This window comes from Neodiprion fabricii, chromosome 1 (assembly GCF_021155785.1).
Source record: "Neodiprion fabricii isolate iyNeoFabr1 chromosome 1, iyNeoFabr1.1, whole genome shotgun sequence".
NCBI classification, from domain to species: Eukaryota; Metazoa; Arthropoda; class Insecta; order Hymenoptera; family Diprionidae; genus Neodiprion; species Neodiprion fabricii.
This window is the reverse complement of record NC_060239.1, coordinates 2,873,796-2,882,178: the sequence shown is the minus strand read 5'-3', so window position 1 is coordinate 2,882,178 and position 8,383 is coordinate 2,873,796. Positions and strand designations below refer to the sequence as shown.

The 8,383-nt window shown below is 39.3% G+C and overlaps 1 long non-coding RNA gene across 1 annotated transcript; it reads left to right on the top strand.

Annotated features, from left to right (window-relative positions):
* The first annotated feature begins 860 nt into the window (after window positions 1-860).
* Window positions 861-2,739, top strand: LOC124188183. The gene is made up of 3 exons (XR_006872254.1): window positions 861-1,027; window positions 1,567-1,807; window positions 2,100-2,739. It is a non-coding gene; the product is annotated as an uncharacterized LOC124188183 (long non-coding RNA).
* The last annotated feature ends 5,644 nt before the right edge of the window (window positions 2,740-8,383 follow it).

The window sequence follows — 8,383 nt, the reverse complement described above, 5'->3', positions numbered from 1 at the left end:
GTTTTGCGACTCAACTAGCCGTGAAACGCGCTTCGATCACGGCACTCCATTTAGCTTACGTCGAGATGTATTTTACGCGGAAGTCGTGTGCTAATGGAAAGCCTCATGTCGATATCGCGTACGCGTCTTATTGCGTTTAAATATTCATACCTAATTGAATTCAATGACTCGTCGTTAACGCGTGATTAACTCTTATTCCAGTTTTTTTGTATACAACGCCGTTCGCGATAACAGCAAGCGATGATGATAAGTTTTCTCTAGTTATAAATATACGTATAGAATTTACAGATTGTGAAGCTGTTCTTGAGTCGAAAATTTAAAAAAATTTAAATGTTAAAATGGCAAATCGACTGGCACTCTCCTATTCTTTAGCGAAACAGGGTATATAAGCTCGTCATTGTAGGGTGGCGCCATCGTCTGAGGGTCCTTCAACCCTCTCAGAAACTACGCAACTCGGCGCGTACAAAAGCTCGGATTAAGCAGACTCGGTCGAGAACGTTGTCCTTCAAATTACCGTACGTAGAATACAAAGGAGTAAACAATTTCAACTTGATTCATTCGTATAGTTGGCAAATTTTAAGTGTCATTTTTGCGGAAGTCGATTTTTTGTTCATTCGTCATTTAATTGAGGGAAATAAAGCGGCGAGTGCTGTTAAGTCGAAACGAAATTACTCCTTGAAAATGATCAGCTTTATCGGTGGTAGTTAAAAGTCAGCCGGCATGCGCGGCGGCAGGATATATATTATTGTGATATAAATATTATAAATTGTCCTTTGCGAGTTAGCACATAAAACCAAGTTACACGTTCGCAAAATGAACAATGCTAACAGTATGAGTTCACGTTTCAGGTATGTATCGTTCCCTTCATCAAAGAAAATCCGTTAAAGCCAAACAAACTGCAAGCGTCCAACGGAGAGGCTGAAAAGCCAGGGTAAAATGAAATCGGTACGTGACAAGCATTGCCGAAATTGTACTTCTGAAAAAGTATGGCCTATTAAATGAAGTAAAATCACATCCGTAGCAAGAGGTAAGAGGAAAAGAGCAGAGAAATACTTTTTTCTTGCCAAAAAATTTTACTCACAATAATCCAGAACACGCGGCTGGATGATTCTTGAGAAAAAACCGCCCATTGTGGCAACAATTTGACTCCTACGGATTAATATTTATTAGCCCACATTTTAATCTAAAAATATGCGACTTATCGAGTAGATTGAAACGCGCCCAATGATCCACCACATGCTTTAGCGATTCGAATTCTCACTCCATGATTCAGACACTGCGATAGAGCTCTTTTTTTATCGTTTAATGATGCCCGGCTCGTTCAGGAGTTATAGTTATTATTTCCCACAAACTGCTTCTAGCTACCCCCTGCCGCCTCTGCCGCTGGCCCACCCTCTACTCTGCCTCTACAGATAATTTACATAATGCGGTAGTATCGTATGTTATGTAAGGAATAAATATCGGCAAAGCTGTTACCGAGGTATGCGTACATACCCATGCAGCCTGGGCATGCTAACATAATTTTCTATTCGTTTTTTGATTGTTAATTTAGGTGTTTTTTTGCAGAAGGCCATTGGTCAGCACCCACCAAGTCACTACGAGTATGTTCTTCCCATTCGTTATTCCCGGGGTAGCCTAACAGGACGCAATTGCTTTCCCTACGTACTACACGAAGCATGCGGAACGTGGGCGCTTAGCAACATATGTTTATTACTGCATATCCATTGCAGTTCACTTCTGTCATTGAGCTTCGTGTGAGTCAAAAACGGCAGTGATTGAAAGACTGAATAACACCGATAAGCTGAAGGTAAACATTGAAGTAATTTGCAAGTTGAGCATAATTTGTAAGGCCTAACCAATGAACGTAGTTAACGATCCGGGTCAGTTTAATCTAAACTATCATTTTATGGTTACCATAATATTGATTCGACTATCAAAACAAATCTCAAGATATACCATGGATTATTGTAGACAAATAACAAACTTTGCATGTCTCAGGTATTGATTTGACGAATCAATTCGTCATTAGAAATACCGTTACTGCTAAATTCAAAACAAGCAACAATGAACGAGACGGAGTTTGTATTGATATGTTCCAGATGCAGACTCGGTGGCCAAAAACGATATCTCATCGGAAACTGTTGACAACGGCAAAGCATCCTGGATTCGGCTATGAAATATCAGCTGAAGAACGCTGCGGAATTGCAATTATCGAATGACGGTGGACAAAACACAAAATAATTAATTCGATACCAGGTCTAGATATAAGCAGAAGTTGAGCCTTGAGGAAACAGTAGATTTGCAATGCAGAATAAATATAACACGGATAAGTTAGGCCTTGAAAACACATGAGATTGGCAATGTAGGATAAATATAACAAATTTAGAATAAATATGACAAAGATTGTGCGTGAACAGGAAGTAAATGAAGTTGACGTATTAAAAGTTCAGTAGTTTATTGTTGGAAGGCAAAGAAAAATATACAGTATGTTTTCTTAATTTTACGCTGGATGGTAGGCAAGAGGATGTACAACTATAATTGGAATTACCATATCTCTGATACAGAGGCGGTGCGATCTGAATAAGTCTGCAATTTCACACGACAGAGAAATTGCGGGTTTCATAAAGCCATTTTCCACTCTTAAGAACGGAAGATTTTGGTGAAATCATATCATTAGATTAGAGCAATAACATAATGAAATATTTTCGATTGTCTTCCGTAAGTTTCAAATCATTCATCGCACTTTTCATTCTTTCCAACAACTCAAAATTGATAATAAGAACAGTTGTATGATCTTGAAATATTGCTTCGTCATAGCACAGCAAGAATAAGATTCTAGCATTGGAAGTAATGAAAAAAAAATAATGTTAAAACCCATTGATAATAGGTACATTTGTCAACATTGTTAGAACCGAAAAACTTCCTCTGACTGAATCTGTTTCACGAGCCTTGTCTGACTACTTGATTTATCGGTGAGTCGGAGAAACAACTAAAATTATGCCGGACGATAGCTGCGAAAAAACTACCAAATTTTCCTCATATTCAATTAAAAAAATTCTCTTCATACTTGCTGGACCACAAGGATATCAAAGAAGAATTTTGACAAACCGAATGATGGACAGCTCTTGGAGTGAAGAAAAAATCCGTAGCGTTTCTTCGGTCTTCGGTGTAACTTTTGATTCACTTTTCGCAGTAACTACTAAAATTCACTTCCTTTTCTAAAATTGCGTCGATATGGTGTCTGAATGAATCGTTTCAGCGCTTTTTGAATTCTGTCGAAAATGAGCAAAATAATGCAAATCAGTTGAACTTACTTTTTTCTCGCGCGAAAAACTGTTCATCTTGAAATTAATTGAGGTGACCTTTTCGAGACAAATTGGACCCTCAGGAACGTGAAAAAGACATTGAAAAGGGCAAAGAACCAGCAGTGGTGAAATGACGGAGAAAACTATTCGTTTTTCCTTGATCCGTCACTCGCAATGTATTTGGACTGGGCGCGATCAATTCCTCTCACAAAAATAAGTCAATATAGTGCATAGAAGAATTAATTCCGGCATTATTTCAAATCGACCAAAGTTTGACAGACATAATTCTGAGGGGTTGTCCTGACTTTTGTGCGATTTATTGAGCACATGACTTTTCATCGCGAAATCTCTTCCTCGACTCTTCCTAGACCATTTGGACCCTCAGAAGTGCGGAACAGAAATCTAGAATAGCAAACGACTGATACTTGGAGAAGTACAACAAAAATACGGAAGAATTATATACGGAATATGGTGACATTACAATATCAGACAGTGTAAATCGTATCCTGCAGAGGTGTGTTGCAACTGTATCCAGAACATAACATGAGCTGTATTATAAAACTAAAGTCATTACTATCTCGTGGAGTATTTATCATATAATGCTAGGAATAATGTATACAGCACGCATGTTTCTTCGAATAATTATTAGATTTATTATCTAATGTTGGATCATGTTTTTACATTCCTCTTATATATTGACCGTAATTCCATTTCTTGACTTCTTATATGACTACACACTGACACGCAAACACTTGTACTAGAATTAGGGCATCTTGAATAAACTTGAAGTTACAGCTGAAAATTGATGTATTATTGTCCCCACTTCTTTGAGAACGTCGTGTATATCATGTATTTCAGCAGGAACTTCTGATCCGTCGTGAGGCAAAATCATACGTTTTTGAAACTATTGAAAACTTCAAAAAGGATGGGTAGACATCAATATATGCTGAAGACCAACAATAGGGAGATAATTTGAAGCTTGGCTCGTATTTCAGCGGCAACACTTAATCCGTTGCGCGCAGCGTAGAATTACTCAACGGCGGCTGATAAAATGCCCGACTAAGGTTTCGTTCTGAAGCTGTAACTTTAGATGCGTTAATCGCAGCGTATTGGGACTGCGCCCAATCGATTTTTCTAGCAAAATTACGTCAGAATAGTGCCTGAGAAAATTGATTCCAGCACTTTTCAGAATCGCGAAAATTTTCGCCAAAAATACAAAGGGGTTAACCTTCCTTTTTTTTTGACCAAAAAATTTTTCGTCTCAGAATTGATTCGTATGACTCTTTTCCGACCAATTGGACCCCAAGGAACTCAGAAAACGCAGCAAAAGAAGCGTGGGATCAACGGGAGAGAAGATACGAGGAAAAAAGCACCTGCTGAAAAATGTCGAAAATTCAGGTTTTCGTTTTTTGGCTGTAACTTTCGATGCGTTGATCGCAGCGTATTGTGACTGCGCCGAATCGAGTTCTCTCGCAAAATTACGTCGGAATAGTGCCACAATTAATTTATTCCAGCACTTTTAAAAATTGCGAAAATTTTCGCCAAAAATACAAAGGGGTTAACCTTCCTTTTTTTTTGACCAAAAAATTTTTCGTCTCAGAATTGATTCGTATGACTCTTTTCCGACCAATTGGACCCCAAGGAACTCAGAAAACTCAGCAAAAGAAGCGTGGGATCAACGGGAGAGAAGATACGAGGAAAAAAGCACCTGCTGAAAAATGTCGAAAATTCAGGTTTTCGTTTTTTGGCTGTAACTTTCGATGCGTTGATCGCAGCGTATTGGGACTGCGCCCAATCGATTTCTCTCGCAAAATTACGTCGGAATAGTGCCACAATTAATTCATTCCAGCGCTTTTGAAAATCGCGAAAATTTTCGCCAAAAATACAAAGGGGTTAACCTTCCTTTTTTTTTGACCAAAAAATTTTTCGTCTCAGAATTGATTCGTATGACTCTTTTCCGACCAATTGGACCCCAAGGAACTCAGAAAACGCAGCAAAAGAAGCGTGGGATCAACGGGAGAGAAGATACGAGGAGAAAAGCACCTGCTGAAAAATGTCGAAAATTCAGGTTTTCGTTTTTTGGCTGTAACTTTCGATGCGTTGATCGCAGCGTATTGTGACTGCGCCGAATCGAGTTCTCTCGCAAAATTACGTCGGAATAGTGCCACAATTAATTTATTCCAGCACTTTTAAAAATTTCGAAAATTTTCGCCAAAAATACAAAGGGGTTAACCTTCCTTTTTTTTTGACCAAAAAATTTTTCGTCTCAGAATTGATTCGTATGACTCTTTTCCGACCAATTGGACTCCAAGGAACTCAGAAAACTCAGCAAAAGAAGCGTGGGATCAACGGGAGAGAAGATACGAGGAAAAAAGCACCTGCTGAAAAATGTCGAAAATTCAGGTTTTCGTTTTTTGGCTGTAACTTTCGATGCGTTGATCGCAGCGTATTGGGACTGCGCCCAATCGATTTCTCTCGCAAAATTACGTCGGAATAGTGCCACAATTAATTCATTCCAGCGCTTTTGAAAATCGCGAAAATTTTCGCCAAAAATACAAAGGGGTTAACCTTCCTTTTTTTTTGACCAAAAAATTTTTCGTCTCAGAATTGATTCGTATGACTCTTTTCCGACCAATTGGACCCCAAGGAACTCAGAAAACGCAGCAAAAGAAGCGTGGGATCAACGGGAGAGAAGATACGAGGAGAAAAGCACCTGCTGAAAAATGTCGAAAATTCAGGTTTTCGTTTTTTGGCTGTAACTTTCGATGCGTTGATCGCAGCGTATTGGGACTGCGCCCAATCGATTTCTCTCGCAAAATTACGTCGGAATAGTGCCACAATCAATTCATTCCAGCACTTTTGAAAATCGCGAAAATTTTCGCCAAAAATACAAAGGGGTTAACCTTCCTTTTTTTTTGACCAAAAAATTTTTCGTCTCAGAATTGATTCGTATGACTCTTTTCCGACCAATTGGACCCCAAGGAACTCAGAAAACGCAGCAAAAGAAGCGTGGGATCAACGGGAGAGAAGATACGAGGAAAAAAGCACCTGCTGAAAAATGTCGAAAATTCAGGTTTTCGTTTTTTGGCTGTAACTTTCGATGCGTTGATCGCAGCGTATTGGGACTGCGCCCAATCGATTTCTCTCGCAAAATTACGTCGGAATAGTGCCACAATTAATTCATTCCAGCACTTTTGAAAATCGCGAAAATTTCCGTCAAAAATACAAAGGGGTTAACCTTCCTGTTTTTTTGATCAAAAAATTTTTCGTCTCAGAATTGATTCGTATGACTCTTTTCCGACCAATTGGACCCCAAGGAACTCAGGAAACGCAGCAAAAGGAGCGTGGGATCTACGGAAGAGAAGATACGAGGAAAAAGCACCTGCTGAAAAATGTCGAAAATACAGGTTTTCGTTTTTTGGCTGTAACTTTCGATGCGTTGATCGCAGCGTATTGGGACTGCGCCCAATCGATTTCTCTCGCAAAATTACGTCGGAATAGTGCCACAATTAACTCATTCCAGCACTTTTGAAAATCGCGAAAATTTTCGTCAAAAATACAAAGGGGTTAACCTTCCTTTTTTTTTGACCTAAAAATTTTTCGTCTCAGAATTGATTCGTATGACTCTTTTCCGACCAATTGGACCCCAAGGAACTCAGAAAACGCAGCAAAAGAAGCGTGCGATCAACGGGAGAGAAGATACGAGGAAAAAAGCACCTGCAGAAAAATGTCGAAAATTCAGGTTCTCGTTTTTTGGCTGTAACTTTCGATGCGTTGATCGCAGCGTATTGGGACTGCGCCCAATCGATTTCTCTCGCAAAATTACGTCGGAATAGTGCCACAATTAATTCATTCCAGCACTTTTGAAAATCGCGAAAATTTTCGCCTAAAATACAAAGGGGTTAACCTTCCTTTTTTTTTGACCAAAAAATTTTTCGTCTCAGAATTGATTCGTATGACTCTTTTCCGACCAATTGGACCCCAAGGAACTCAGAAAACGCAGCAAAAGAAGCGTGGGATCAACGGGAGAGAAGATACGAGGAAAAAAGCACCTGCTGAAAAATGTCGAAAATTCAGGTTTTCGTTTTTTGGCTGTAACTTTCGATGCGTTGATCGCAGCGTATTGTGACTGCGCCGAATCGAGTTCTCTCGCAAAATTACGTCGGAATAGTGCCACAATTAATTTATTCCAGCACTTTTAAAAATTGCGAAAATTTTCGCCAAAAATACAAAGGGGTTAACCTTCCTTTTTTTTTGACCAAAAAATTTTTCGTCTCAGAATTGATTCGTATGACTCTTTTCCGACCAATTGGACCCCAAGGAACTCAGAAAACTCAGCAAAAGAAGCGTGGGATCAACGGGAGAGAAGATACGAGGAAAAAAGCACCTGCTGAAAAATGTCGAAAATTCAGGTTTTCGTTTTTTGGCTGTAACTTTCGATGCGTTGATCGCAGCGTATTGGGACTGCGCCCAATCGATTTCTCTCGCAAAATTACGTCGGAATAGTGCCACAATTAATTCACTCCAGCGCTTTTGAAAATCGCGAAAATTTTCGCCAAAAATACAAAGGGGTTAACCTTCCTTTTTTTTTGACCAAAAAATTTTTCGTCTCAGAATTGATTCGTATGACTCTTTTCCGACCAATTGGACCCCAAGGAACTCAGAAAACGCAGCAAAAGAAGCGTGGGATCAACGGGAGAGAAGATACGAGGAGAAAAGCACCTGCTGAAAAATGTCGAAAATTCAGGTTTTCGTTTTTTGGCTGTAACTTTCGATGCGTTGATCGCAGCGTATTGTGACTGCGCCGAATCGAGTTCTCTCGCAAAATTACGTCGGAATAGTGCCACAATTAATTTATTCCGGCACTTTTAAAAATTGCGAAAATTTTCGCCAAAAATACAAAGGGGTTAACCTTCCTTTTTTTTTGACCAAAAAATTTTTCGTCTCAGAATTGATTCGTATGACTCTTTTCCGACCAATTGGACCCCAAGGAACTCAGAAAACTCAGCAAAAGAAGCGTGGGATCAACGGGAGAGAAGATACGAGGAAAAAAGCACCTGCTGAAAAATGTCGAAAAT